This window comes from Suricata suricatta, chromosome 8, assembly GCF_006229205.1.
Source record: "Suricata suricatta isolate VVHF042 chromosome 8, meerkat_22Aug2017_6uvM2_HiC, whole genome shotgun sequence".
In the NCBI taxonomy this organism is placed as follows: domain Eukaryota; kingdom Metazoa; phylum Chordata; class Mammalia; order Carnivora; family Herpestidae; genus Suricata; species Suricata suricatta.
Window position 1 is genome coordinate 71,595,362 of NC_043707.1, and position 25,684 is coordinate 71,621,045.

The window sequence follows — 25,684 nt, forward strand, 5'->3', positions numbered from 1 at the left end:
AGAAAGCCTAGTATGAGATTTAGGGCTTTGGTGTGACCTTGAGTAATTTCTTAAGTTCTATGACATTGGATTTCTTGTCTTCTTCCAAAAGGAGTGGACCTGCTGTTCTAACTCCCTGTGGTGCCATGACCCCTGATCACTTTGAGAAGGAGGACGTAACGGGAGGAGGCACATTCAGGCTTTTAAAAGTCACATGCTCACTGCTCTGACTGGCTACCAGCAGTTTAGGGGCATAGACATGTGGTAAGCAAGGCCACAGCTAGAGAAAATCTGACAAGTCAAGCCACACTGATCTAGGTGTTTCTCAGTGTTCAGTTTTTATCTTTTCTAGTCTCAACTCCTTCCTAGTCACCTCCAGACTCCTAAAACCTTTCTCACACTTGTGTACGCTGCAGAGTTTTCCCATTAGAGTTTCTCAGAATGCTTTTCTATGATGTTCCCCCCCGCCGCCCCCCAAAATTTTCAGGCATTCTCAAATCTATTCCCCAAGCATCATTCTTCAGCTGCTGGCTAACCAGTCACTTAAAGAAAATAATCAGGGCCATGGGGATAATGGTTAGTAGTAACCTAATCTTTTTTATATAATAGGGCCCCTCCAGGCACTTCACCCCAAGAATCTGTTGGGGCCAGAGATAAAGGAGCTTCTGGGGTTTGTGTAAGAAACTTATATTTAAGACCAGATCTGGATGAAGAACTTAAATTTACATATGACAGAGTTTTCTTCAGTTCAAGCCAATGTAGCGAATATTAATTAAATGTGACTGTATGACAGAGGCTGAAGTTTTTTTCACTCTCCTGTAAGTGCCGGTTCAGTTCTCAGGACAGTTAAAACAAATATAGGATTTATTTCTGGGAAAGGTTTCTGCACTCAACTGCTGCTTCTTTTTCAAGTCTGGTAACCTGGGGGACATAATCTAAATAGAAACCCAAGGTCTTCATTACTTCTCTCTGCCTTAAACCCACAGCAAATCCCAAAACATGAGCTTCCTGTTTCCCATCCTCTAGACTCCCCATGACCCCTCCGAGAGCTTCAGATTCACAAGTACCTTCTAAAGGAGAGCGACCCTGAGGTCAAACAAGAGAGAAAGGGAGAGAACACAGAGATGAGAAAGTGGTACAATTGCTCATATCAGTGTATATAATAAACACTTGTTTGGAAGTGAGGAAATTATAACATCATCATAAATCCCATACTACATTTACATATTAAGTGCCACTGAGTACAAGTTTGGAAGTTTTTCACAAGAGATGACTCTTTTGAACCGGGCTTTTGAAGGATGAATAGGAATTTGCCATTTTAAGCAGAGGGAAATTCCATGCCTAGGAAAGTGCATGAGCAGAAGTGCACAGGTGTGATTATGCATGGAGTGTTCAGAAAACAGCAAGGAGTAAGGTGGGGCTAGAAAATAGGGTATGTAGGAATAGAGTTGGGAGGTGAAGTAGAAAGGTAGGGTGGCTAAGTGGAGAACCTGTGTACTTGGCCTTGTACCACCCAGGTGCTCCTCTATTAGAATATTCTTTAACCTCCATGTGTTTGAGGGCTTTCCAAAATTTTTCTTATTGTTGACTTCAAGTTTCATAGTGTTGTAATCTGAAAATATGCACGGTATGATCTCGATCTTTTTGTACTTGTGGAAGGTTGATTTGTGACCTGTGATCTGTTCTGGAGAATGTTCTATGTGCATGCGAAAAGAATGTGTATTCTGCAGCTTTAGGATGAAATGTTCTGAATATATATGTTAAGTCCATCTGGTCCAGTGTGTCATTCAAAGCCATTGTTTCCTTGTTGATTTTCTGCTTAGGTGATCTGTCCATTGATGTAAAGGGGAGGACGGGCACCTGGGTGGCTCAGTCAGTTAAGCATCTGACTTTGGCTCAGGTCATGATCTCACGGTTTGTGGGCTAGAGCCCTGAGTCAGGCTCTGTGCTGACAGCTCAGAGCCTGAAGCCTTTTTTGGATTCTGTGTCTTTCTCTCTCTCTGCCCCTCCCCCCACTCATGCTCTGTTTCTCAGTCTCTCTCAAAAATAAATGAGCATTAAAAATTAAAAAAAAAAGTCTAGTCTGGCAACAAGCGTGCAAACATGTTGGGTAGGGAGTATGGGAGAGACATACAATTTGTGTCGCCATTTTCAGATGCAAGGCAACTAGATCCATGAGATGTGTACACAGACCACTCTCCTACCTGTTAGAGCCTCATCTCTGGCTTGTAAGCAAATCCATCTGTGAGTAGGAAACTGTGTAGAGAAGTCACTGCCCTATAGGGAGACATGGTGGCAGTCAGGATGACTTGGAAGAGAATCTCAGCTCTGTCTGTATCAGCTGTGTCATTTCAGTAGATGGCTTAACTTTTGAGAGGCTTAGTTTCCTCATCCATAAGATGATTTTTCACTGGGTTGCTACTAAGATAAAATGGCAGTCAAATATGTGAAAATTCTTGGCTTATTGCATAAACACTCAGTCAACTGTAGAGTTATTCCTACTGAGCTGTAAGTAGCCCCCAATACATCTTTTTCAGCTTCCCTTCTTTAGAATAAATCATCCCAGTTTTTTAAATCTTTTGACTGAGTCTTGTTTCCCAGCCTCTTATTATATCTGTGGTTGTTCACAGACCTTGCCTGAGGTTCTCCTTTGGTGACACTTGAGAAGATCCCAACTTTTTAGGAGTTGACAGCCACAGCTATATGTCAGTTTTTCTCATTTTCACTAGTCACACTCCTTCGGCTTCCAGTATGCTTCCTCCTCCTGGGATGTAGGCCAAGTGGAGACTCTTAGCCGCCTCCCCCACCACTTCCCAAGTAGGGGTGATGACTAGTCCTCACAGCAGCCATTTCTGAGACAGGCTCTTGGCAGGGCTTCAGCGGCTACTAAGTTTGCAAATCCTGCCCCTGCAGTTTCTTCCTTTCTGCCATAAAAAGAGAGGGTCTCTCTGTTGCAAATTCATCTGTAGCATAGCAAATTCAGGAATGAATAGAGTGCCACTGTATAAATTATTTGAAGGTCCAGAGTTGACACTATGGCCAAACAGTCCCCCATTATGGTGTAACTAATGCAAAACCAATGTATGACTGGGCCTTCAATACTGGACAGTTACTTCAGTTGGAACTGAATTGAAATACCAATTTTTGTGCTAAAGGCCACCAACAACTCCTGAATAATGAAGGAATATGAGAAATTTTTCTCCATTATATAAAAATAATCACATGCTTCTTTAATATTTTTTAGTAAACATTCAAGTGCTTATCATGTATCCATATGCTACCTTCAATATGTCAAGATGCTTTTCTTAGGGACTTAATATATGTTATTCTTTTAAATGAAAATATTTTTTTATATTTAAGATATAACTATGTCTTTTTCATTATTTTTGTTTTTTCTCACATAGTATTTACTTTCCACAATTGTGAAAATTGAGGCAACATTGTTTATGGCTTTGTCTGGAGGAGAATCAGATCCCATGAATGGAGTCTTGACATAAGCCTTTATTTATATGTAGCACCATAGCCTTCATGATAACTGAATTTTAGGTTAGGGTAATGATCTAGTGCCCCTATTAAAAACATGTTAGTAGTCCCATCACTATCCAAATTTCATTAAATCTTGCTCACTCTTTCAACTTAACAAAATGTTTGAGTGCTAAGACAGTGATTGACAACTTATTTTGCTAGCTCCTTGTGCCTTTCCAGAATGTCTGTAACATTAACATTGTGGTGTAGTGGTGGTAATGTCAAGATGAGACTCAGAAATGGAACTTTCCACAATAGAAACAAGACAAATTCCTGGCTTTTACGTAGATTCTGACTCTTATAATCATATACCACTAACATTTGTCATAAAGACTAGCAGGGGACCTACAAACTGGGTTGTTTGGCAAATTTTGATCTGTAAGAAAAAGGTCAAGTCAAATTTTACTTGAAAACTTAAAAGAATGAATTTGTATGGTGCTTTTTGAGACAGTGTTTTTAATGTGTTTAAATCCCAACCCCCAATTTTTGGTTCTCCATTGTTATATTATTATTATTATTATTATTATGGTATTCTTGAGCTTAATTTGTGATTTCCCAATGCAATTCAGTTGATAATTGGACTACATTTCAGCTTACACATTCCATAATTATTTTAATGGCCATTCTAAGTGCAAGGGTCTGTTATGAAGCTAAAAACGTCTGCAATTTAAATTGCAGTATTAGACTCTTCAAGTTATTTTTAGTCCACTTGTTTATTTAAAACTGACATGTCTCTACTGAAAACAATAGATCTTTTAAAACAATCCCTGTGCTTCTCTTCTTTATCTCTGTCCTGAAGATGAAGAGAAAAAAAAGTCTAAAATATTTTTTTGACAAATGAACAAAAGAGGGGAATCTTCTGAGCTCTTTGCAGGCACTGTGAGGTTAGCATGAGCCACAGCGTCACAGCACATGCCAATGCGGTGATCACTGGCTCTGCTAAATTTTTTCTTGAGTGAAAAGCACACACTTGGGGATACGTCCTAAGTATAGATATGACATAACATCTCAGGATGTGATGAAAAGAGACTTCAATGCATTTGCAAAAATGTTAATAATCACTGAACTAATCCAGATAATCTCTGGAAGAAATTTGGTTCAAGAATGTCCCCTTCAGAAGTCAAAGACATTTTATCAAGTATGCTGCCTGTAGCTGATCCACACTACTGCCCACAATGAGAATCAGGGTTCACCTTTATAATAATCCATTGTCATGAAAAAAATAAAAAGAATGTCCCCTCCAGATCACTAGATACTTGGGTGCTACAGATGGGTTCTCCCACCTGCTACAGATACTAACTTGACCTTTTTTGTTGTACTAGTTCTCAACACCAGAAATTAAATGAAAGAAGATACTTCTCACTGCCTCCTTGCTTCCACAGCTTCTTTCTTTAAACAACAAGAAATCAGAAAATTATTAAGACACTAGCCAAAAATGGAATTTAGTTCTTGACTTCTTTTCCATCTATGTGTTGAACTAGTTAATTTTTTCTTTTTCTATCCAAAGCAGGAATTAATTACTAATCTTTGCTTAAGCTGTCAGGCCAGTTAATTTACTGATAATCAAACTGGTTTCCTCCTGACATATTTTGTTTTTTCTCTTCTCTCATAACCAGAAATTCCAACGAAGTATATTTCTAACTGCTAAAAAGTACAGTTCTTATCACAAATGCCACATGACTTCATACATGGAATATGAAAAACACGATTTTTGGTTTTCATATCTTGTGATTTAGCTGAATGTAGGGAGATTTAAATTGTAGCATCTGAAACTCTGAGATAAACCCATCTGTGGGCTTGGCCATCAACTATTCAAGTAGGCCAAGTAAAGGAATTTTGCAGATGTTTCTGGGTTCACAAGAGAAACAGAACCAATAGGAGTTAGATGTGTGTGTTATGTGTGTGTGTGTGTGATACATATAATATATAAATATAATTAAATAAAGATATGTATGTATGTACATTTTTTAAAGGACTTGGCTCATGAAATTAAAGGAATTGGCTAGCAAGCCCGAGATTTGTAGGGTAGACCAGCAGGTTGGAGGAAACTCAGGCAGGAGTTAATGTTGTAATCTTGAGGCAGAATTTCTCTATCTCCAGGAAACCTCAGTTTTTGCTCTTAAGGCCCTCAACTGACTGAGGGAGGCTTACCTGTATTATCAAAGGTGATCCACTTAATCACCTAGTTGTAGATGTTAACCACATGTACAAAATACCTTCACAGCAACATGTTTTTTTTTTTTTTACCAATGCCATACCAGGTATTGCAAAGAACAACATGAACTCAAATCAGACTGCCTCATGTCTCCATGCTCCTGTACAAGCTCTAACCACCCTCTGCAAGGCACCCCCTTCATGTTGTCCACTTATTCCTTGAATATGTTTCCTATTCATTTAGATGATACCCTCTTAGTAAAGTATGGGTCATAGCAATGGAAAGAAATCGGAAGATTCAAGAGCTATTCAGGAGTGAGATCAATGGGACTTTGACTGATGGCTTTTGAAAATGAGAAAGAGAAAGAAAATGTGGAATAACAGCCAGATTCTTGCCTTGAACAAGGTGACTGGTGGAGTTATTCACAGATGAAGAAAATGGGGGAAAATAGATCTGGCAGAGAAGATGTTCATTTAGGTTTGGATGCATTGAGTTTGAGTTGCCTATGAGTTGTGGTGAAAATATATAGAGGAAAGATAGTGCTCAGGACAGAGATCTGAACAAAGTAGACAGATCTGATATGTTTCTTATGTAAACAAGAGTAGAAATCATGGGAATGGAAGAAGTCACATGGAATTACATGGAGAAGACTAGGGCAGAACATCATAATTTGAAGAGACAGGCAGCTAGAAGTGCCTCTGAAGGAGATGGGAATAAATTATCAAAGAAGTTAGAAGGAAAACCAGGAGAATGTTGTGTCACAAAATAAAAGCAACCAGTCAGTATTAGATGGAGCAGATCAGTCAAATAAGATGAGGTTGAAAATGCTGTCCATTGACATTAACAATAAGATCATTGGTGATCTTGAAATGAATATTTTCAGTGAAGAGGTGGAAGCCAGAATGCAGTAAGATGAAGACTGGATAAAGGGGCAACTGGGTGGCTCAGCTGGTTAAGCATCCAACTTCAGCTCAGGTCATGATCTCATAGTTCATGGGTTTAAGCCCCATGTCAGGCTCTGTGCTGACAACTCAGATCCTGGAGGCTGCTTTGGATTCTGTATCTCTCTCTCTCTCTGCCCCTCCTCCACTCATTCTCTCTCTCTCTCTCTCCCTCTCTCTCTCTCTCTCTCTCTCTCTCTCTCAAAAATAAACATTAAAAATTTTAAAAGAAAGATGAAGACTGAATATGACATCAAGTGGCAGCAGCAAGTGTAGACAAATCTTCCACTGACATTTCCATCTTCTCAGGGAAATGAGATAGATTATTAGATTCTAGCAGTCTGGTTTCAATCATAAGGTTGAGACCACACAGAGATTTAAACTGGGGAAGTTTTATGTAAGGAATTATTAAACTACAATAAGAGAGTATCTTTAGGGTATAAGATTACTCTTTATGGAATCCTAGGACAGAAGGAGATGGACAAACTTGGAAGGTGGGGCTCTCCCCAAGGCTGTGGTTCAAATCTCATCGAAGAAATGTGTATTTGAACCTACTGAATGGCAGAGAAGTTTGCTGGTTTGCTGCCTCAAGCTGGTCTGCAGTCACAAGATAAGCAGGAATGAACCCTCTGGCATGCAGTGATGGCTGGTGAGCCACAGCTGGTGGCCAGTGCATGGGCATGCTATAGCAGTGGGACACCAGGCCTCTTGCAGCCCAGGTGAAGGCCTGATGTCCCTGTGGGAGGGAAATGTGAGTTTGGGAGAAGTACAGCATGGAGAGGACAATGGAGCCACACCTACGGAGGGGGGTGACTACAAACAGTCTTGGAGCCAATAACAACAGGAGGCCTGGAACCTCTCGTATGCCCTGTACAGGATATCTGTATGGAGGGGGCAGTAGGAAGATGACCATCGGGCTGTGCTGGGGCTGCAATGTCCCTGAGGGCCACTGCCTGCTGGGTGGGTGCCTAGGGCCAAATACCACCAGATTCCTCACACTCACACTGCTCATCCACCGCACTACAGCCAGAAACCTCAAGAGAGCCCCTTCCTCCTGTAGTTTTCCTCCAGTGCTTTCTACTGAGAACGCTTGACATCATGTTCACTTTAACAGAGAAATGCTTGATGCAATTCCATCCATTATCACAGAGTATATATGTATTTGAAGAGTGAATTTGGAACTGAGAGACAATTGATAGTGGCACAGAATCCATGCAGCTGGCTACTTTATTGACCAAAGACTTCTCTTTCCATCTCTGGCAAAGGTGAATGAGATAGGATTGAGGAAGGACCACTGGGAAATTACAAATTTGTAGCAGATTTATTTACTTTTCAGCAGTTTTTAGTCACTCCAGTGTAAGAATAGAGAATGCAGATATAGGATTGATCCAAACTTGCATTTTGTTTGTGGGAGTAAAGAGGGGGATGGTGAGCAGCATGCCAGTCTTCAGTGGAAGACAGGAAGTAGACAGGAGACAGTAAACAACATTACCACAGAAGGATAGAAGTGGGACAGCCCAATAATATGAGCCTCAAGTAGGATAAGATTTTAGCAGAGCAGGGAGGATCAGTAGTTTGGTATGCAACTGAGGAAAACAAGGAAGCCAAGTTTTTCTCTTGACCCAAGGGTTCAAAGAGGTTGAAAACATAAGGAAATGAGTTAGCAAGGGAGTAAAGGATCCAAAGACCATGGTACAAAGGAGGTAATGATCAGTAATAGATTGTACCAATTGTACATGAGGTGAGACATTCTATAGTATTAACAACATGGCAAGGAAGGATGCATGGCCTTGTCCTGGGAGAGCTGAGAAAAAATCATGAGCCTCAATTGTCCTCACTTTGCTACATGTCTTTGAGATGGTACTTATGGTCTGAGAAAGGTGATGAGGGCTTCCTTGAGTCTTGCACTAGTGGTTTCTTGATATTCATAAGAGTGGTCAAGGTCCTGGTTAGGGATCCAGGTTGCTTTTGAATTCATTACTTGTTTGTTTTTAGCTTACATATTGTTTTAGTATAGGAATAACATAACCACATTATAGAAACTTTGGGAAGTGACAAAAAAGGAAAAAATAATAATTCCCACCCTAATGTGACAATTTAGGAGTATCTCCTAGGGCTTTTATACTATGTATGTTTTAAAATATTGTTAAACTATTAATGATATACAACTTTATATCTTCTTACCCTAACAAATCTTAAACATTCTTCATATGGCTACATGATCTTCATAACTATAATCTTAAAGGTTTGCCTAATAGTTTGTTAGATGCATTCTTGTTTATTTCTCTGTCGTCAGACTGATTTTCTCTGAATTGTTAACAAGTTGATTAGTGAATTGTAATTTGTGATCATGCCTGTGTATGACTATTCATTCAATTTTGTACCAGAATCCACCTTTTTAAATTTCTAGTTTCAAAATGATACCTATTCATGAAGAGTTTCCTGGGGGACATTTTGAATTTGATGATATCATAGTGGAATGTTTTTTGTTCCAAGGGGGAGGTGCACAACTCTGATGTTTCTCTTGCTCAGCAGCAAAGGCTTTTTATGAATTTTTGGTCTTTTACAAGTCAGAAGTGAAAGAAAATAAGGGAGCTTGATGTCTTTAGAAATAACACTCTATAGATCTGGAAGCTTATTTTTAATGAGCATTTCTCACACCACCCTGATGCCTATTTTCCACAATTTATCTGTAGCTGTTAGTGTTTCAGTCCTCACTTACACAACTAGATAAAATCTTAAAGTAGAGCAAAATAAACTCATGAATGTGTCTGGGGATGGATTTTAGTTACCATCTATGGAAACCCAAGTCTTGGGGTGAGTATGTTCTTTGGCAGCCAACCAGTCGTTGAGGAGACTGGATACCCTCACAGAAGAACCAAAGAACAAGGTAGGGAACAGGGGTGTGAGGAAGCCTGAAGAAGTCAGTGCTTAGGGGACCTTATGTTCCCTGAGGTTAGGGACAGTATTAGTGTCAGAATCTGTAATGGTGCTATGCCTTCAGGTTGGGGTTAAGTGCTCTTACCTGGAAAGATTAGAGAAATGCAGGGCAATGGAAGCAACTAAGTAGTCCTTCCATTATAACTATCAAATAAGAACATCTTGGGGGATGTGCTGGAGCTGACTGGTACCAGATTTCAAGAGCTGATTGTTAATTATAAGGAATTTTGCAGCTGGTTGACTCATGTTGGTAGTTTGAAATCAACTATCATGGGAATATTTACACTACAGAATCAGCACTAGAATTATACCACAGAAATGCTGTAAGTCAGGACTTTTTTACTTCCCACCCTTGAGATCTGGTTGTTAAGCATTTACCAGCACATCTCTGATGGTCCCTCCACCTTTATCAATAGGCAGCTTCACATTTTTCTTTTTGTTGAAGAGGCAACCTCAGTAAGCCTCAGTTTTCTCATCTATAAAATGTGAAATCCATAATTTAGTTCTGAAAGAGATATTAGAACTTACCTAGTCCAAACTTTTTTTATTTCACTGATGCTATTAGCTCCGACTAGAAGGTGGTATATTATTTCCTCAGAGACAGAAGCCAAGGTGGGATCTATTGCTTACAAGGATAATCAGCATGCCCACTCAGTCTGAAGCAGGATTCTTGGCACTTGAAGCCTGAGGTGTTGCAGAATTGGTCAGGCAGCAAGACCCGGAGGGAAGAAACCATGATCCAGAGGGAAGACCTATACTGGGAGCCCAGGTAGGCCAATGGGATCAAAGGAGGGTCAGTCATTCTGTGAAGAAATAGGTGAGCTCTTGTGGTTTGATGGGTTAGAATGTTCTCTGATAGATTGAAGTGGGAAGAAATAAAGTTCAAATCTAGGACAAATCAGGATTTTTATTCAAACAGTTGGGACAATCATGTGACATTGTCCAGGGGGTAGGAAAGTAGATGTAAAAAAAATTAGCTTTTAGAAGTTGATGTTTATGTGCAGAGAAAAGAAATATAATCATCGATAACATCGGAGACTCCAACGTCTATTTCAAATTGCCTAGAACACATACTATTTATACATTATCAGAGGTGGGCATTTGCCACTCAAATCTGGGATGGAAAGTTCATGCCCTTTGCCTTAATAATATAGAGCTTATGGTCTTGATCCTTAGTCCAAGAAGATCCTCGAAACACATCTCAGTGCAAATAAGTGGGGGACGTGCTTGTCCTCCCAGCTTCTTCAGTTCTTTTTATGATATGTTAACCTCTACTTCCATGCGTTCTCTTCATTCCAGCCGGTGTTACAGTTAGTTTTGATTACAGAAACTTAGCTCAGAATTGACTTGCTGCCCAACATTCAGACTACAACGACATCCACTAGGTTTTTTTTTTTTTTATATATATTCTAGCAATCAGAGCAACAATAAAATCATATTAGGACTGAGCAATTGAAAACAATGAACATTTTTCATTTAAGTACAAGTATGCAGATGAGGAAATAGAACTTGTTAGGCATCCTGATCAGAATAGGACTGGTATCAAGGTAGAAATCTGGTATGGTACTGATGGAGATAGTTCACATGAGCTTGATTAGGAGATAGAGCCATTTAGGGGCTCAAATCAGAGCCCAATTAATGGGACTAGAGATTTTTATTTAGAAGAAGATTCTCAGATTACCTTGATCAGCAGCAGTGTTACTCCAAGAAAACATGGTGAAAGTGAATCTGCAGGTGTTGCAGATTTGGAGAAACACCATGCACATTATTACAGAGCAATTGGCTTAGCTTTATCTCATTTTTCCTAGTAGCTTAGTAATGGAAGAAAGGTATCATGTCCACAAGTATCACTAATAATAGCTAATGAATATTATTCTCTTATTAAACAGTGGTCATTAGCCATAGTTTGGTCATTATCTAAGTTCTCCAGTACTGAATTTTCCACCTTACAAGTCTGACACAAGGAGGCACCCTTAAGTTTATTTGACATATAGCTTGCATATAATTTCTTCAGTGTTGGAAGATTGTTTCATCTCAGTTGTTTCTCTTCGTGCTTTAATTTATGCTAACTTTGTCAGTGTCACCTTTATTCTCCTCCCCTTGCCAAGTTCATAGATCATACATTTATTTGGAAATCCATTATTTCCTGTTGCAGGATCAAATTACCCAAACCATGCTATATTAACTGGTATGAGGGAAATTAATACCTAAAAGAGTTTCTTTTTCTTGAGTTTATTTTGTATTAAAGAGAATTCGAATCACTGTAATATAAATGGTGTCTGATAAATATTTATAAGGTATTTTTACTATGTAAACTATATACTGACTGCAGTGGGTTTTGTTGTTGTTTATTTGTTTGCTTTTAAAGAAAGCTATTGAGAGTTTCTCACAATGTTTTACCTTTCTGCATTAGGAGATGCATTTTGCATGTTGATAGGATATAAAATGCACTTGAGAATATTGATATTCTGGATATATACAGTCACATTTATCCCCCCCCCCACAGTGTGTCTACTCACATACATAAATGATAGAAGATGTTTTTTAGCTTGTTTGATAATAGAAACATACATTTTTGATGAGTGAGAATCCCTGAGGGAAGGGCAGAGGAGAGAGGACTTGGACCGTTGGACACAAATTTTATCCTTCTATCTACTAAACAATACTAAATCTGTATGACCAATGTGCTAATTATAAAAGATGCCATCTGTGATGGTCACTCAAGGAAATGGATTTGGATAAACTAATAAAGTTGACATGAGGACAACACACAGCCTGAAATTAGGCAGGGTATTGTTAGTCATGGGTGCTAAAGGCAATGGAAAATAATATATTAAGGGGGAAGAGGAAGAAAGTACATGGCTAGTATAAAATGCTGCTGCTTTCAGAGTTGAAACCCGTTTTGTCTTAAGAAAGCATATCTTATCTGGCCTTGTGGTTGTTGGAAAATTGAGGAATTGATTGATTGCACTTCAAATTGATGGACTATGTGGAATGTACCAAATGAGCATTGATGCAAAACAGCTGTTTGTGTCTTCTAACGCCAGCATCAAGAAGGCCAAATAAAATTAAGATGCTCAGGCATAAAACAAAGACATCATTGTAGTCATCAGCATGCTTTTTACACATTGTCCTAAGACCATTGTGTAATTGTCTGACCCTCCTGATAAATTCTTCTCTGCTACAGAGCTAGTTCTTTGGAGAAATTAAACATCCATGATTTAATCTTGAAAGACTGAATGAGTTTTGCAAATTAAAAGCTGTGCGAGGCAGGCCCTGGTGGTGGAAAGGGTTCTTCTTTCTCTCTGTCCTGTTGAGTAGATTCTCAGCACCCTCTTCTTTCATCCAGTGGGGTCACATCACCCATAACAGCGGACCCCTGACACCATAGTTCTATTCTTGAGGATGTTATGTAAATTCTAAACTGTTTGTTGTTGTCGTCATTGCTTATGTTTCTAAAATGGTTCTCTAACAGCTAATCAATAAATAAGCTAACTTATTTATACTAAGTCTTAATTAGTCTTCACAGCCAATTGAATATAAGCCTTTTTTCGGAACAGAGATTCTGGAATAAATTAGGACTAATTGGATTTTTAAAAGTCTTGGTCAGACCAACCTTGGTCAAACCAATCCAGTCAAATTTTCCTTGCTTTGAAGTTTGAATTCTTCATTAATTAGAATTAGTGTGGAAATTTAAACTGCACACCAGATGAATTTGCGTAAGTACCATATTCTGTAGCAAACAAAGCATATTTCAACCCTTTATCCTTAATTCGGTTCTCCACCTTTATGAGGTTTGGCTGTTTAATGTTACAAACTTCCAAAGATATTATTTACAAAAGTATGCATACTAGCTCAAGACTAGTCAATAATAGTTAATTCCTTGAGATTGTTATACCTATATGGTGACAGATGGTAACTAGACTTATGGGGATCATTTCATAATGTGTAAAAATATGGAATCATTATTACAGACACCTGAGACTAATATTGTTAGTCAATTATACTTTAATTAAAAAAGACTTGCAGGTTGCCCCTCAATCATCTACCATAATAGATAGGAATCCTGAAACTCAAGTGATTCCTGCTGCCACTGGATGTGTTTGAGATGGATAAATGAAGCCAACTTCTGTAATCAGGAACCAAGAAATAGAGGTCATTGCTTGGAGAATAAAAAAAAACGTTTTATCGGGTCGAAAGCCGAGAAGTAGAGGGCAGTGAAGGTTGAACTGTGCAGCTTTATCTGAAAGTTAAATATTCAGAGTTGGGTTTTGACTCAAGAGAAAGCTGCACAGTTTTGTTCCATAACTTTGGATTAACTGCAATGATGGGCAGGTCTATGGAGATTTCACTAAGTCCAAAGCTGTCACCAGGAAATAATGGAATTGGGGAAATATAGGTAAGATGGTCTGACTTACTTCCAAAGTAGAGAAGTACCCTACAGATATAGGAAAAACAATCCACCTACTCATATTTTTTAATCAAAATAAGTTAATAATATCTTTATGTGCTATACTCTGACTTCTGCAATTCCACATTAGAGGGCATTTCTTTTCAAGACTTTTGTTTGTACCCTTACTAATTTAGCAGTTCAATTTCCTAAGATATATGGGTGCTTGCCTTCTTGGCACCTATAACTGCCTCAGACCATTTTCATTGCTTTCAACTCCATCTGTTTCAATTTGAACTTAGCTACTATTTTTAACCCTAGTGTTCATTGCCTCATTAACACTACAAGACTTCTTCCACAGCAATCCATGACTCCCTAGCAGCAATTAGTTGATCCTGGCCTAAGTGATTCCTCTGGCCCCCTTGTGCTCCACTGCTGTCTGAGCCACCTTTTAAAAGGAAAGCCTGTACCTAGCCCAGCTGCTTTTAATTCTTTCACACATGGCTCTTGCCCCCTGAGTGAAGGCTACAGTTCAGCTTAAAGGACCCAGATTCCTAGGAAACCATTTTTAAAGGACAAAGTTAAGACAGATTACTTTACAAGGTCTCATTACAAAAAAATGACGGGGAGGGGGTGGGCAGGGATATAGCTCAGGGGAAGAGCATCTGACCACAAAAAAAAATGCAGGGATAATGGGGATGGAAGACAAAATTGTAACATTTGCAGAGTCCTCACACGCATCAGGAGTTCTGCAAAGTACCTGTATGCTCTCAGATTTAATATTTGCAATAGCTACATTAGTCATTTATCCCATTTTGTAAAAGAGAAAATAGAGGCCCAGGCTTACGAGTTCTAAAAAAAAAAACACAAAAACCTACTCTGAGACTGTTGCACTGTTAGGAGGTAAAAGAAAAGTGTGGCGTTAGAATGCTGAGTAAGAGCCAGAAGACAGTCAAGATGATGGAAAAGAGGGTGTAGCTGACTGATACTGTGTTCGCGTTGCAAGTAAGCCTCTGCAGTTCATCATTTGTGTGCTCAGCGCTTCAAGTTCAAAGATTATTAGAGGGCAAAGTTCTACAAACAAAACAACCCTGTGGTGGAACCCAAAGAAAACTATTTTCCAAGACTTTTTTGGACAGCCTCAGACTCAGAACAAACAACTCAGGACAGAAATTTAAACTTGACCGCAGAGATTCCTTCGGATGATATGCCGGATTTTTTTTTTTAATTTAAAGGACTTTTCATCTTCTTCCCACTTCAGAAAAGACTTTAAGGCTCCACATAGGAGTGCTGGAAAGAACAGATTTGTCTAAATCTGCCCTATTAATTTTGTCATTAGTTCTAATGAAGCATCCCCATAAAAATACAATTTCATTTTTTTGCTTTTGATAATTATTGGAGATAACAGTATTTGTGATAAAATATTTTAAACTAGAATAAGTGGCTATATTGCTATCATAAACATACAATGAATACACTTTATGATCTCACGTACCACTTAAAAAGCTTGAAGAACCTGGAAAGGGAAAATGTGGTTCTGAAAATAGAGTACTCTGAATGCACTTTTCCCCTTACTAATCATCATAATGGTAATGTCTAACACTGATAGCTTTCTGTATGCAAGAGACTTTTCTAAATGCTTCAAGTGTGTAACTCCCTTTAGTTCTCATAATAACTCTATGTGATGAGTACTGTTACTATCCCTATTTAACCTATAAGAAGTGAAATAACTTATCCAAAGTTTGGGTTCAAAACCAAGAGGCATCTTAGCAACCACACTGTGCAAGGATATCATTATATTTCCATGGACGCAGGTAAGTAAGTCTTCGTGCTCACAGAGATTATGTTATCTAATATTTGGGAAGATATCTAGGCCTCCTAACAGAAAATAGATTTTAAACAAATTGTCAGAGCCCTAAAACTCCTTAGGAAGAACACCACATGATAGTCTACAGCAGGTCTGCTAACTTTTCTGTAAAGGGCCAGATAATAAATATTTTAGGCTTCATGGGCTATACAGTCTCTGTTGTAAGAACTCAACTCTGCTGTTATAGGAGGAAAGCCACTATGGACAATATGTAAACCAGTGAGCATGTCTGTGTTCCAATAAAACTTTATTTACAAAAGGAAGCAATGGGCCAAATTGAACCCAAGACCTGTACTTTGCCAACTCCTGCTGCAGAGCATTGATTTTCAACAGTTGATCAGGAGCATCACGTGGGGACTGTACATGGACTGACTTAGAAATTCTGGGGGCCTCACCTCTTTGTTCTCACATACGTTCCAGGTGATTCTGATTCATGCTATATTTTGAGAAATACTCCTCTAGTAAAAGGGAGCTACTGTTAATTGAGTATCTGCTTTGTGCCAGGTGCTTATTATACTTTTCTCATTGAATCCTCTGACAATCCTTTCAGTTATATATTATTGGCTGTTTTCCAGTAGGTGCAGCTAAGGCTCCAAGAGGTTAAATGACTTGGCAAAAATTGAACAACTAAGTAGTTGAGCCAAGATTCAAACCAATGGCCATCTGAGTCCAAAATATGCCTTAGCTAATGATTCTCCAAAATAATCTTGGAGACCAAACTATTCCAACCTGCTGAATTTATAGTTGAAGAAACTAGGGGCTAAATAGATTAGAGATATGTACCCCAACCTATTTCTCACTGCTTCCAATTTAGTATTCTTTTCTTTGTGCCATGCTGGAATTGCAAAGTGAGCAGAAATCTCCATTAAGCTCTGAGACAGAATGTGATTACACCTGAACAGGCGATCCAATGCATTGTCCATTGCCCAAAGCTGCTTCTCTTTTCAGGGGGAATCTAACAGGTTCCTGCTGCTAAGGCAGATATTTAGATTTTCTAGTCATTGCACTACCACCTGGGTCTATGAAAATAGTATTGGCATTTCATCCAGCCTTTTCTCAATTCCCAGATGTAAAGACAGAGAGGTCATCTCAAATGTATGCTATTAAAGATTCAGTGGAGAAAAAAGAGAAAACATTTATTGAGCTTCTGTGAGTGTAAGAAATTATTCTATCCACTTTGTGTATGTTAGCTCAATCCTTTAAGAACCAATGATGTATAAGAATCATTCCATTATATAGGTGTTAAAACTAAAAGGTAAAATAAATATAACTGAAATGACCACTGTCCTACAACTATATGGACTCTGTGTAACTTCAAACTCTTTCTTCTCACCCATGCTGCTCACTGCCCAAATCCTGGATACCCTCTATTATTTAATGACCTCAGTTGTTTGTTCATAATTTAGAGATCTGTGGTGTGTTTTCTACTCTAACTAGAACTGTGATTTCTCAAAAAGCATTGTGTGGTTTTGGTTGAAAGGCTTTGTGTTTAAATTTCGATTTTACTTCCAAAGGAGAATTTTTTTTTAACACAAGTAAAATCAACTCCAGAAATGTGAACAAAAGCAATTGAATAAGACTGAATTTGAAGGATGCTTATTAACACTCTTCAGAATTTGGCATTTTAAAACGTAATAAAGATCACTTCGTTATAACATCTCTCTTTTCCCCCAGTTTCAATGTTTTCTCCTACATAACACTTAAAAGTCCCAGCCAGAGACCCATAAAGCAATATTTTCCCCCAAAGTAATGGTTTCCTGCACACAGAGTTCAAAACCCCGTCTCCTGGAAAACATTATAAAGAACTTCCACATTATTAGAATGTAACTCGCACTCCTTAAAGACCAGTAACATCACTTAGACATAGCCCCATGTTTAAAACACCTCCTCCTACGGTTGTGTTTCCATAGTTTATATCATTCCTCGCCAAAAAAATTTAAAAAGGAAAATGAAGTGTGAAGTTTCTGCCTACAAACCATATATTTTAAACAAACTCCAACTGAAGACATTTTTAAAGCTTTGTTTCACAATGAAATTTAAAAATAGAGAAAAAAGTGGCCCCCCTTTGCTGTAAGTTATTAGTTTCCTAGGTCCTAAGACTGCCATAACAAAGTACCAACAACTTTGTGGCTTTAAACTACAGGAATTTATTTATTCCTTCCCAGTTCTTCAGCCTTAAAGTCCCAAATAAATCTGTCAAAAGGACCATGCTCTCTGTGAAGGACTGGGGAAGAGTCCGTCAGTGCCCCTTCCTTGCTTCTAGTGGTTGTCAGTATTCCTCGGCTCGTGGCTGCATCACTCTGGTCCCTGCCTGCACCTGCACATAACCTTCTTTTCTGTACATTTTGTGTCTCTGTATCTGACAGCCCTCTCCTTTCTCATATACAGGCACCAGTCATTGGATTTAGGGCCCCCTCTAATATGCTTCATTGTAACTCAATCATATCTGCAAAGACCCCATTTCCAAAGACGATCACATTCACAGGTTCTGGGAATTAGGGCTTCAACATAACTTTTGGAAGACACAAGTCAGACAACTATAGTTATTGAGTAAATAAATGTACCTGTGCATTACTTCGGGCATATGGATAGGCTACAAGTATTTAACAATCTTTGCTTATACAAGAACTAATTTATTATTTTCTACTTGGTCTGCAGTCAGATTCTTGGTGAATAACCAAAGTATGTGTATTTGTTACCTTTTATGAAGCTACAAGTTGGCATTTATTTACATCATTCCTATTAATTTATCTCCTTAAAATTATTCCATAACAATTATAATAATAACCATATATTAAGATCTTATTATGACCAATATATGTATAATACTATTTATTTTTTAATCTTTAAAAGAATCCTATGAAGTCAGTACAGTTATTACCTGCATTTTACAGATGATAAAACTGAGGCCTAGAGATGTTAAAGTAGCTTGTCCATTGCCACACTGTTAAGCAGTAATTAATGAGACCAGAATTCAGGTGTCAAGGTTGGTCAACACCTATTTTTTTTGTTAAAAACAAGTAATTCATTCCACTGTGTCAGGAAAGCACCTGAGGACAATTTGGACTGAAGATGATGGAATGCCAACATACTACCTTTCTTTAGAGTGTCATATGCCAAAGTAACTGGAACAGGTGTCTTTTCCTGGCATTTGTTCAAGAGCAGAGATTTGTCAAGCGCTCTTTCCATGAGTTAGGCACCAAGAATTTAAACAAAGTAAATAAAATACAGCCTGTCCTCTAATGGTCACCAGTCTAGCTAATGGATACTAAATCATTATGAATTATTTTGACTTATGCCATAACACTCAAAGCAAACTGTAATACTTTCTGTTTGTTGCCATGCAGCCAAGATTAGTTCAAGTTCATAGACATCCATATAGCATGAAGAGCAGAATCTGAGATAGTGAGAAACGGGTCATAGTGGGGAGAAAGAGGGGAGAGAGGGGAGTAAAACTGATAAATTTGCAGCACCCAAATGTTCCCTCTGATGAGGCACAGCATTTATCATGTTTAGAAGCGAAGGCAGAGGATACAAATCCCTGTGGACCTTTGGTTTGAGGTTGCAGCCCCCTTAGCTGTTGACCATATGTGAGGAATGCCATAGACTGGATGCAAGTGGGAAGCTGACCTGCATGGTTATGCAGAAATGGACATGGTATAATTTCTGTTCAACAGTGGCTGCTGTGGAATGGCTGCCAAGAGAATTTTACAGTCTAATCCCCAATTGCCCTTCATGCTACAACTGGTAAAACTGAAACGTCTAGTGGAATAGTGATGGCTCAGAGTTGTATGAGAGTGTTTTTTACTTTCATTCTTGCCTGAGCCCACAAGAACACCCAAATATACTCATCGTTATTGCTCATGTTCTTCCAGTTGTGTCAGCACCTTTGTTTCATATTTGTGGTTGGTACATTGGAGGAGTTTCACTTCAGAACACATGTGTGGCACAGGGTTATATCTAGTCTACAGTAGCTAAATGGCAATACTCATGCAGCATGGAAGAAAAAGAGAAATAGTTTTATCAATAAGACTAAATAGATGCTCCTTCTGCCTCAAAAAAAAACCTTCAAGTTTTTGATAGTTTACTTTGGAAACCTTTTCTTTCCTATAACGTTGGTTCTAGTTCTAACTATAATTCAAGGAAGAGTCCAAATCAATGTTATTTTGATTTCTTAAAGTTTAAAGATAACATAATAGGAAAGAATAGATTTTGTATGCTCTAAATGGTGATCAACTTTAAGTGTAAGTATTAATGAATGAACTCTATCTCTACCAGCCTGTCTTCCTATGCAATATGAACAAAACCTGAGTCTCCACCATTCATCCTAAATTTGCTCCTGATTCCAGATTTTCTGTGACATTTAATGGAGCCATCACCACCTAGTCATTCAAGCAAGAAAACAAAGTCATTTTATACTTGGAAAGGCTGTTGCTTCTGGGTAAGACTGAGTAACTGGCCTGGGACCATCTTCCTGCCATAAACAACTATATGTTAAGTAGAATGTAGAAAGCAACTGTTGGCAGGCATTTGACCACAGGCAACAGGAAAGTAATCCTTGAGAGAAGGAAAGCTCACGTGATGAGCCTCACTCTTGCCCTCTGTCTGGGGACAGTTTCTTGACCCTGGCACAGAAAGCTAGAGTCCAGGCAGTGCAGGAAAACATTAGAGCTCCAGCCCAATCAGAAAGGAGAGACTGAGTTAGTATCTCATCAACATCCCAGCCCTTCATCTGAAATATCAGTAAGGCCATACTTTATGAGCAAGAGCCACACTCTAGAATAAAACCTAGTTTAGATCCACTGTAACAAAACCTGTGCTCGCTTTGGCAGCACATATACTAAAATTGGAGGATCCACTGTAACAAAACCTAATCTTCCAAACTCTTTTGCCAGTCCCCAGAGATAAATATAGCTTAGTTACAGGAATGTGGGAAACACCTTGGACTTCCCACAGAACCAGGCTAGCCAATTGTAAGACTCCAGTCACCCAAGTTCAAGTTAATCAGCAGTCAAACTACTTCTAGAACAAAAACCAACACCCTTCAAAATAAGGTAACAAAATCCAGTGGCTCTGCAAGGAACCATCTACACAGTTTTATATACAAACAAAAATCATTAGACATGCAAAGAAACCTCATAGTCAAGGAAAAAGCAGTTAATATTAACCAACTTTAAGAGTTCCCACATATGAGTTTTAGCACATAAAGGCTTTAAAGTTGCCATTATAAATATGTTTAAAAGAATCAAATAAAAAGTATTCAAGTAAGTAAGGGAATATGAACTTGATGAGGAAACAGAACATCTCAGCAGAGTACAAAAACTTAAAGAAGAAATGGAAATTCTACAATGAAAATTCTAACTAAAATAAAAAATTCACCAGATGAGCTTAACAGCAAACTGTAAATGGCAGAAGAAAGAGTCAATGAATTAGGCGTTTTCTAATCTGAAGAACAGAGAGAAAAATTGAAAAATTAACAGTGCCTCAGGGCCCATGGAACAATATCAAATAGTTTAACATATACATAACAAAATCCCAAAAGTAAAGAGACTGAATATAGAGAATAAAATATGTTTGAAGACATAATGACTACAATTTTCCTAAATTTGATCAAAAATACTGATTTATATCTGAGAAATGAGCAGTAATAAGTAAAGAAAAAAAGCCATTAAATTGGTGAAAACCAAAGAGAGAGAAAATCTGAAAAGTAGAAGGGAAAGAGACATATTAATTACAAGAGAGTAATGATACAAATAATATCTAACTTATCAGAAGACAAGGGAATAATATCTTTTAATTGTTGAAAGAAAAAACTATCAATCCAATTTTTGGAGAATTCCAGAAATAGTCACCAAAAATTCTTACAATAGAGACTTGCATTATAAGAGATGATAAAGGATATTCCTCAGGCTAAAGGGAAGTAACACCATATGGAACTCCAATCTATAGTAAGGAATGGAGAGGGCTGGAAATGGTAAATAAATAGGTAAATATAAAAGTCACTTATCATTTAAATGGAAAATAATATTGTAAAGTAAGGTTGACAGCTCTGAAGGAATAACAGATATGACAACACAAAGGAAGGGCGGGTGAATAGAGTTCTATTCTTATAAATTATTACAATTGTGACATGGGAGTAGCAAATAGGAAGTGTGAAGAGTCTGGTTTATAGAGAATAAATTGGTAACATATTGGACTATACATAGCCTTTGATAAATTCAATATGCATATTGTTAGTGCTAGAGCAACCACTTAAAATTAAAAACAAAGAGTTACAGCAAAGAAGCCAATATTGAAAATGTATTTGATTAACCAAATAAAGGCAGGAAAGGAGGAACAGGAGCAAGTACTTTGAAGAGACAAATGGAAAACAAATAATATGATGATAGATTATCCATAGCAGTTTTTCTTTAAGTTTATTTATTTATTTCTTTAGAGACAGAGAGAATACGAGTGAGAGAAGGGGCAGAGAGAGAATCCCAAGCAGGCTCCATACCATCAGTGCAGAGTCTGATGTGGGGCTCAAACTCACAAACTGCCAGATTCTGACCTGAGCTGAGGTTGGACGCCTAACTGATTGAGCCACTGAGGCACCCTCATAACCAACATTATTTATAATGTTCCCAAGCTGGAAAAAACCCAAATGCCCACCAATTAAGGGAATGGGTAAATAAATTATATATTTATATGATGGGATATACTCTGAAGCAGAAAGAAAAACTAACACACATGACAACATAGATGAGTCTCAAAAACAACAGAAAAAGTCATACAGGAGAATATGTATAATATGGTTCCATTTACATGAAGTTTTAGAAAAGGTAAAACTAATTTATAGTGGTAAAAATAACATCAGTAGCTATCTGAGGCAGCGATGGGGGAGGGGATTGATGGCATTTGGGAATGAGAGAAGTTTCTAGGTTGAGGGAAACATGCCATGTCTTGTTTGGAGTGATGGTTTCACAGGTATATACATTTGTCACTCTCTTCTGCTTGGTAAGTGGCAAATGCAGGCATCTTAATCCCAGTCCAGATTTTTTTCTAGAATATCATACGGATCTCATATAACCACTTGCTGCTGGTTTCCAGGTTTTTTGTTTATTTTGTTTCTTAGTAAACTTTGATTATTATCTCATCATCTTTCATCAAGAAGAAAACTTCTAGGAATTACACAGTGGTAGTACTAAAGAGTAACTAAAGTTTCCCAGTATTTCTGCATTTTCCCCCAAGTAAAATTCCATGTGTTGGAATCATCTGACTTACTTCTTTGCACGAAAAATACTGGAGTGGTTTTTTAAAGTGAAGCTTCCTTCCTAGGAAAATAACTTTTTCTTTAAATAATGTAGGGAACTGGGGAAATTTATAAATTTTTAGAAATACGATTTCAAAGAGTTGTTTCAGTACCTTATCTTTAATTCAGTTGCTTTGGCTATTCTTAAACAAACATTTGAAGATTGCTAGGAATGGCAACATTCATATTTAATGTTGATTTTATTACATCATTTTTCTCCTAATCATATTGGGCTGATGATTTTATATTTGACTTGAAAAATCTCCCAGTTTATCCAAGTTTAGTTAATAACATCCAGGCATTTGAAATTAATCTATTTTCTTATCATTCACTTAGTAGACTTTAATAGTTACTTTAAAATTCACACACACAGATTCACACTTGTATGGCTAAAAGATATTTAATAATATTGTGACAATTTTGTTGTTTGGAAAACTTTTTACTTAAAAGTCATATATTGAGCTATATTTGGAAAATGTCAAAATTTAATATGAAAAATAAGACTTATTGTGAAATTTTTTTCCTGTTTTTACTTTTATTTGCATGTATTTTATGCTTCTTCGGTTTCTTCTGGGATATCTTTTTCTTCTGTGCCACTTCCTCTTCTGGTTTAGGAACAGTCTGCTCTCTGTCAGTGAGGATCAGCTCAGTGTGGCAGGGAGAGCTCCCATGTGGGTTAATCCGACCATGAGCCCTGTAAGTTCGACGCCTCATCTTGGGGGCTTTGTTCACCTGGATGTGCTCAATGACTAAAGAATCTACATCTAAACACTCAAGTTCAGCATTACTCTCTGCATTTTTAAGCATGTGCAGTAAAAATTCAGCACTCTTTTTGGGCCCCTGACCCTGTGTCCGGGCCCACTGTTTGGCCTGGGTACACCTACAACTCCACCTTTGTAGTGTCAGAATGGCACACATTGCTTCTGCAAAGTGACATCTTTAAGATACTTGGTGACTTTTCGGATATGCATACCCTTGATGGCCTGGGCAGTTTCACGTGTGTTCTTAAAGTGAACACAAAGATTTGAACCTCTTGATATGCATGATTTTGTTGGGTTTTCTGGGTCATGTGAATAGTGGACCATTTTCAGAGATCATCTCAGGCCGCTTACAGGAAGAGCTATTGTGAAATATTTCTCAAGAGGGTGGATTAGGAAGAGGATTTGTTGAGGAACAGCAAGATTGGGCTACTGAGAAGGGAACAGGTGAATAATCTCTAAAATGCATTTGAATGTTTAAAAATCCATGAGAGAGGATAAAGGGAAGCATAGAGAAAATAAGACATGTGGCAGAGGACAGGAGCCTCCAAAGCCATGACATTTAAGTTCTTCCTTGTAAGTTCTGAAAAAGACTGTCATGAGAATACCCATCATGTTGAGAGAAGGAATCAGATTTGACATAAGGAAGAATTACAATTCTGCTTTCTTGGGATAAATTCTGAGCCCACGATGTTATTTCCTTCCAAGTCTAGTGCTGTTTTCATCTCCTCCAATGGCCCCATCCCTTGGCGAGCTCTCCATCTTTTTAAACTCCTTAGTACCATACTGTCTGCAGCACTCATATAACATGGAATGTGCTGGTTACTATATTCGTGATAATATTTACAACCATTGGAAGGTATCAGTTGTGCCTTTGTACATTTGTATCCCTAAAGCCTTAGACAGTGTTGACCCAAAGTAAGCCCTCCTCAATTATGATGAGATGTTTTCAGGAGACTTTAACATGCCCTTCTAGCATCTTTCCACCCAACAAGCACTTAATTTTTTACCATTAAAAATCTACTCTCCTCTAGAGTATAAAATTCTCAAGGGAGATTGTGTTTTATTCACCTCCTTACTCTCAATATCTTGCACATCAGAGTAATCTAAAAAATAGTTGTTGGATGAAAGTATGAATGAAGGAAGTTCACCAGGAGGGGTGAATTTTAGTTCTTTACCACTAGTTTGTTAAAAAATATTGAGCAAATTACTTAGCTTCTGTGTCTCTCTCTCTCTCTCTCTCTCTCTCTCTCTCTCTCTCTCTCTCTCACACACACACACACACACACACACATATGTGATTGGATCTGATAATAATAATCAAAGGTCCCTTCCAGCTCTAAAGTTCTGTGATTTGGTGATGATGGTGATAGCTTAAAATAGAAAGGTACTTTAGTTGCAAAACTGAATCGATGAGCTAGATGATAACAGCTCTTAGCAATTGTCTTTTTTCCTGCCTCCAAACTTCTTATCACCTGGAACTCTAAGGACCCTACAGAGGTCAGAATGCTGAAGATTTGGAGGATGTCATTATATTAGAAATAGCTCCCTTCTCCTCAGGAAAAGACTGGAGACCCCAGACCCTGGAGAATAGGTGTGAAAGGGTGATTTACACCAATAGCTCAAAACATGAAGCAATCTATATTGACTTTGAACCAAAGGCTAATTTTCTAACCATCGTTGGCCCTCTACCCTTGCTTGTTCAGGAGGAACATCAGTTGGTTAGATGAGTTCTCTAAATCAATGTGTACAGAAACCCTGCAAATCCTGCATATTGTTGACTACTATGTATCCCTGCTGTTATAAGCTCTTTTTAAAAAATTGTTTTAATATTTATT

General features: G+C 38.0%; 1 protein-coding gene and 1 pseudogene across 1 annotated transcript in view; one reads left to right on the forward strand and one right to left on the reverse strand.

The window, feature by feature from the left end:
* Nucleotides 1-25,684, forward strand: part of COL24A1 (collagen type XXIV alpha 1 chain) — a 475,258-nt gene that overhangs the window by 52,522 nt on the left and 397,052 nt on the right. The gene's annotated exons all lie outside the window — the stretch shown is intronic.
* LOC115297649 lies at nt 844-24,173 on the reverse strand (annotated as a pseudogene).